Genomic DNA, 7,037 nt, shown 5'->3' on the forward strand with positions numbered 1-7,037 from the left:
CTCTCGTCAAAAAGCATGAGTTCCTCAAATCTGCTCTGCTGCCAATCTGCTTCGGCTATTTGACACTCAGCCAAAACTCGTAATGACGGAACCTCAATCTCAATAGGTAGAACGGCCTCCATCCCATAAACCAATGAATACGGCGTCGCTCCGGTAGAAGTTTTGATCGAAGTCCTGTAGCCCCACAGAGCAAATGGTAGCTTATCTGGCCAATCCCGGTAGATTTCCACCATCTTCTGCAGTATGTGTTTGATATTCTTGTTGGCGGCTTCGACCGCTCCGTTGGTTTGCGGCCGGTATGTAGATGACTTATGAAAAGCCACGTTGTATTTTTCCAACAAGTCTATCACTTCCTTCTTGAAGTGGGAACCATTATCTGAAACGATCTCGTTCGGGACCCCATAGTGACAAATGATGTTGTTTCTGATAAACTTTGCAACGTGTGACGCCTTCAACACCGCATACAATTGGGCCTCGACCCACTTTGTGAAATAATCTATCGCAACCAGGATGAACTCATGCCCATTCGACCCCTTTGGTGTGACAGCCCCGATCACATCAATTCCCCAAACTGAAAATGGCCATGGCGAAGTCATATTGTACAGTTTCGACGGTGAGATGTTCATGCGATTTGCATGAATTTGACACTTGTGGCATCGCCGAACAAAACTAATACAATCCTCCTCCATGGTGGACCAGTAATAACCCTGTCTGAGGATCTTCCATGCTAGCATTACTCCGTTCATATGCGCATCGCATTCTCCTCCATGGATGGCCTCCATCAGGCGCTTTGATTCCTCGGCTTCAACACACAGCTTGTGCATTCCCAGATGACCTCTCTTATACAGTTTACCCCCACAGATGATGAACTGGACGGCCATTCTTCTGATTGCCCTTTTATCCTTGGCGTTTACCCCTGGCGGGTATGCTTCCTTTTCTAAGAAATTCCAAATGTCATAATACCAGGGGTTTTGGTCCTGAACCTCATCTATAGTAGCAATCGACTCATAGGCTGGCACAAATTTTTGGTCAATGACGACTGGACGCATCCGGATTCCAAATGGGATGTCTATCATGGAAGATAGAGTTGCTAGAGAATCGGCGAACCTGTTGTTCTCTCTTGGAAGATGAGCAAAGTTTAGCTTTTCAAACCGAGGGATTAGCAAGTCCAAGGTCTGATGGTACATCATCATCTTTTCTTCTTTGACTTTCCAGTCTTCGTTTGCCTGAGATACAACAGGGTTTCAATCCCCGATGACGTCCAAACGTCTTGCCCCTAGTTCCAAGGCCGCTTCTAGGCCGGCAATGCACGCCTCATATTCTGCTTCATTGTTCGAGACTTTGAACCGGAGTTTGAAGGCTAGAGGGATACGGGAATTGTCGGGTGCTATCAGCAACACTCCTATCCCATACCCGTATTGATTTGATGCTCCGTCAAAGTACATCGTCCAATATTCGTCGCCGATGTGCAAAATGGCTTCATCTGGGAATAAGTACTCCACCGCTTCACCTCCTTCGACTGGATGATCAGCCAAGAACTCTGCCACTGCTCTTTCTTTGACTGACTTGCGTGCCACATATTTTAGATCGAATTCGGAGAGCAACAGCAGCCAACGAGCTAGCCTACCCGTAAGTGCTGGTTTCTCGAAAAGGTATTTGATGGGATCTAGTCGTGAAACCAACATTACGGAGTGAGCTAACAAGTAGTGCCGCAGCTTCCTGGTAGCCCATACCAAAGCTAAGCAAGCCTTCTCGAGCGGAGTGTAGCGGGTCTCGTAGTCCAACATCTTCTTGCTCAGATAGTAGATGGCCCTCTCCACCTTGTCCTCTGACTCTTGCACGAGCATACAGCCCATTGTGGTCTTAGTCACTGAAAGGTACAATATCAACGGTTTCCCCGGCTCTGGTGGCGACAACACGGGCGGGTTTTGTAAATATTCTTTGATCTATTCAAAAGCAGCTTGGCATCGGCCGTCCCATTGGAACTTCTTGCCTTTCTTCAGGAGACCAAAAAGTGGTTCACAAGTCAAGGTTAATTTTGAGATAAACCGTCGTATGAATTGCACTTTACCCATAAAGCCTCGCACCTCCTTTTCAGTCCTCGGTGGTGGCATTTCTAAGATGGCCTTGATTTTTGAAGGGTCGACCTCGATGCCCCTTTGTGTAATCAGAAACCCCAGCATCTTTCCCGCTGTAACACCGAACGTAAAATTCTGAGGATTTAGCCGCAACCGAAATTCTCTGATCCTTTGAAAGAATTTTTGCAAGGCAGTGTAGTGGACCTTTCTTTCCTTGGACTTGACAATCATGTCATCCACGTACACTTCAACCTCCTTGTGGATCATGTCGTGCAATATTGTGGTCGCGGCCCGTTGATAAGTAGCTCCGGCATTCTTCAACCCAAACGGCATTACTCTGTAGCAGTATGTCCCCCACGGGGTGGTGAATGCAGTCTTTTCTCTGTCTTCTGGTGCCATCACTATTTGATTGTACCCTGAGAATCCATCCATGAATGAGAGCAAAGCGTGCCCTGCTGTGAAGTCTACCAACTCATCAATATGCGGTAAGGGAAAGTCGTCCTTCGGACTAGCTCTGTTTAAATCCCTGAAATCCACGCATACCCGGATCCTGCCATCCTTCTTCGGCACTGGAACGATGTTGGCCAACCAAGTCGGGTATTCGGATACCAGCAGGAAGCCTGCGTCGATTTGCTTGGTGACCTCTTCCTTAATCTTGAGAGCCCAGTCTGGGCGGATCCTTCTGAGCTTTTGCTTAATAGGTCGGGCTTCGGGGTCAAGGGGGATCCAGTGCTGTACAATCTCAGGATCGATCCCAGGCATGTCTTCGTAGGACCACGTGAAAACATCTTTGAAATCTTTTAGTAAAGCGACTAAGCGCTCGCGTTCCTCCGAAGACAGCGTGGACCCGATCTGGACTAGGCGCGGGTCCTCCTCAGTACCAATGTTCACGGTAATGATTTCATCTGTTAAGGGTTTGACAAATCTCTCCTGCTCCTGCTCAATTAAACGTTGCAAAACCGGAGGAATTTCGTCCTCGTCGTTTTCATCAAAATTTTGAAAGTCTGAGTTTATGCAATAAATTAAGGGCACAGAAAAGTACTCAGAAACCACAGTCACTTGATTCTCATTAAGCTCATCCAAATCGTCCGAATTCTTGGTTACAACAGACTCAAATGAGAAAGAAAAAGACGACCTGGACACAACTGTGGCATCTGGGTTATGATCCCTAGGATTACCAGACTCAGACTCAGTCGAGCTGGAACTTGATTCCGACTCACAGGACTCGGTGGAATCAGATTCCGGCTCACTACCTGACCCGGTGTTGCTGGACAAAAATCCCTCCTCGTACTGCCAAGTGAGAGAGGGTGCGATAGATGCATCCAAGATAGTCGCTGGAAGGCCCGTAGTCGTTTCATCTCCAATCATGGAAACCGAGGAGTTATCCCCCAAGCACTTTTGGTCGATCGAAGGATCTGAAAGTAGACATGCCAGCGCTACCCCCATCTCAAGTTCGGTGCTCTCAGAATCCACTGCCTTACACTGCCCAACCTCAGCTGATGGGTCTGTCTGCTCTTCGGCAACGTCATCCCCGGGTAGTTGCAGGTCGAAGAAGATCTCGAAACCAGGCACGCGCTTCCTCTTCGCGTTCAGCCATGGTTCTGGGAAGCCGCAAAATGGAAAGTCTTCCTCCTCCCGGATGAAGTGTCCGTTTAGGGTACCCTGAATGGGCCGATGCATTAATTCAAAAGGCTTCCCAGCCTTCTTTGCTCTGGCTCTTCCGGCCATCTCTTTGCCCTCCTCACCCAGTCCTCTTTGGTGGGCAGATAACCCAGTCCAAAGGTGTGAGGGTTATGTGGCACTTCGGCCAATGATGCGACGCCCTTCCGGCCGCTCTTTCCCTATTCCATTCCGGGGATGTGTTGTAACTTGTTCATGAGGTAGACGGATTGAGCACTGACGTACACCCCCTCATTCACAGCCATAACATTCTGTACCACTCGAGCCTCAGCCAAAGTGAACCCCGATAAGAACACATCCTCAGTGCCATGCTCGATTTCCAATACTGGTGTAGACACTTCCGGTGGCGGATGGATCGATGAATTCCCAAAGACAATAGCTACCCCTTTCCCGTGAGGGTACTTCAGCATCTGATGCAAAGTGGAAGAGACTGCCTTGACCTGGTGCAACCACGGTCGCCCCAAAAGTAGGTTGAAGGTTGCGGGAACGTCCAAGACATGGAATTCAACGTTGTGTTGTCCTGGACCAACCTGAGTCTGGATCTTGACAGTCCCCATCACTTCCCTGCTAGTGTTGTCATAGGCTTTGATCACCTGAGTAGTTGGCGCGAAGTCCGCGGGTTTCAACCCGATTGTATATGCTGTTCTGGCTGGGCAGACATTGATGGCGGACCCGGTATCAACAAGTACCACCGGTATCCACTTGCCTCTACATTCCACGGAAACGTAGAGGGGTTTATTATGATTTATGCCCTCAGGTGGTAGTTCCTTGTTCGAAAAGGTTAATGCCGGGGAACCTCCTCCCGGAAAAACCAGCCCAACCAGCTGTTCTGGTGTAGTATCTATAGAGAGTTTAGCTTTGTCCATAGCAGATAGGACAGCCTGTCTGTGTACTCGTGAAGCCATAAGCAGTCCCCAGATGGAGATGTCTGCTTGTATCTTCTTTAGCTGCTTCAGCACAGCTTCCTCTTCGATCTGCTTTTCCTTCTGTTTCTCAGCTTCTCTATCCTTCCCGGATGCCTCGGGTTGGTCTAGGTGTAGAGGCTTGAAGTACCGACCACTTCTCGTCATATGATCAACCTCATCGAGGTACCAAGTGTCATCCGGTTGATTACTTCCCCAGTCTTCGTCTGTGTGGGCAAGACATAAGTCATCGTCTTCCCACCACATTCCGCTGGCGTCCAAAAGGCATCTGTCTGGCTCCGGCATGTTTGTACTCACAGTACTTTCAGCCTGTATGCTCACAGCATCCTCTGTTCTCATGCCCGCAGCACTTCCGATCCCTTCATGGATTTTAGCTTTTCCGGTTCTCTCAGAACCCTGCTGCCTTATCTGCGTCAGCGCAGCTTTTTGTTCAACTTTCCCTGTATTCTCAATGTTTCCATCTTGAGCGAAATTCTTCGTACCGGCGCTCTCCGGCAATGTACTTTGACTTCCGGCCCTTCCGGCCACAACTGATACTCCCGCCCCTGCCGGGCCCTGTTCTAGTCAGATTTCTTCCACAACATCGGGTTGATCATCTAGCCACCCGGTAGCTCCTGCTGCCTCCTCATATTCAAACCAGTTGACTGCTGCGTCCCCTGATTCTTGGTCGTTGAAGAACTAGAGGTTGGCTAAGTCCTCTTCCACTGTTGTCAAGTCATCTGATCTCTGCTCAAATCTGCCTCCTCGGATCATACACAGTTCTGCACTCTCTGGCAACCCCACACTCGACTCAGATTGGCCCATCGATAGGATATATTCACTTGGGTCGTAGGCTTCCCCAGCAAAAATTCCAGACTGTTCAAACCCAGCCTCGACCATTCTATCCCCCTCTGCAACCCCTGCTGCACTATCTTCCACAGTCACCACCGCTGATTCGGGTTGGGTTGTAGAGATGTCCAACATGCACAAAAGGTCAGTGCAGTCGGGAAGGAGCACCTCTGGCTTAGGTAGGTGGGTGGGAGTAATATAGATGCTAGGATCGTAAGACACGACCCCAGTCTGGATAAGGTTGACTCTTTTGGGAGGCGGAGCTTGGTTGTGTGTAGGGAGTGCGTTGGTTATGACGTTAGGTCTTTCTGGGGGTAGGATCACATTTTTGTCAACAAGGTCTTGGATGTCGTGACGCAGCCTGAAACACTGGTCAGTATCATGGCCGTGCTGTTGGTGGTATGTACAGTACTTGGCTGGGTTGTGAGAGGGAGGGAGTGGATTCGGCAACGGCCTCAGCTCTAGGGGTTTTAGATGCCCCTTTCTGATCAGGACCCCCAGAGCCTTAGACAGAGGCATGTATAGTGGGGTGAAGGTTCTTTGGCCTCTGGGTGGGTACTTATTGGCTTGGGTATTACTTCCAGATGCACCGGAGAAGGGTGTGGCCGCCATGGGCCTTGGAAGGGGAGGGGGAATGGTGGTGACCATACTGACCTCCGAAGCTCTTGCAGTTGCAGCGCCACTCGGGCCTGCATTGTTGTTACGGTTGAATGTTCTCCGGGGTTGCTCCCTATCCCGGTCAATCAGACCTTGCTTCAATGCGTCTTCGATTTGTACCCCCATCTCGTGCAAATCTGAGAAAGTGGGAAAGGGGAGTACAATCATTTTCTGCATCAACTTTGGTTGGAGATTGCGCACAATCATCCGGATTTGGTCCTTATCAGTGGGCCTCAAAGTCATCATCGACGCCTTTGCCCTCCACCGGGTTACAAAGTCTGAGAAAGTTTCCTTGGGCTCTTGCCTTGTCGTTTCGAGATCACGGGTTGTAATCTCGATCTGGGTGTTATACGAGTATTGTGCGACAAAGGCCTCAGCCATTTCATCCCAGTTTCTTTTGACCTCATCCTCTAACTTCGCGTACCAGATGGCGGCCACACCCGACAGGGTTCGGCCGAACAATGAAAGCTTTTGTGGTCGGGTTAGGCCCATTGGTCGCAGGATGTCTGAGAATAGCCGAAGATGGACCATGGGGTCTCCGGATCCGTCGAAACAGTCAATTTGCGGCATCTTAAACCTATCGGGCAGTGTCACGGCCTCATCGGTATATCCGTCCTCGATATCCGGGATAGCCTTTACCCCTTGCGATTTCTTGAAGAGTTTCTCAAGCTTGCTCAATTTCAGAGCTGTATGGTCTATTTCGAACTCGAAGGGAGAGTCCGGGTGGTTGACAGGCGTAGGCGCCTTAGACATCTGAGGTAGAATCGGGGGCGGAGCCGGCCCTGCTGGTGCGTGTGTATCTGCTTGAATGTTCTGGGTGTTTGGCAGAGTGTTCTGGGTATTTGGTGTCTGCTCAGGCAGTGGAGCCCCT

This window comes from Camellia sinensis, chromosome 7 (genome assembly GCF_055761805.1).
Source record: "Camellia sinensis isolate YWXY chromosome 7, ASM5576180v1, whole genome shotgun sequence".
Classification (NCBI taxonomy): Eukaryota; Viridiplantae; Streptophyta; class Magnoliopsida; order Ericales; family Theaceae; genus Camellia; species Camellia sinensis.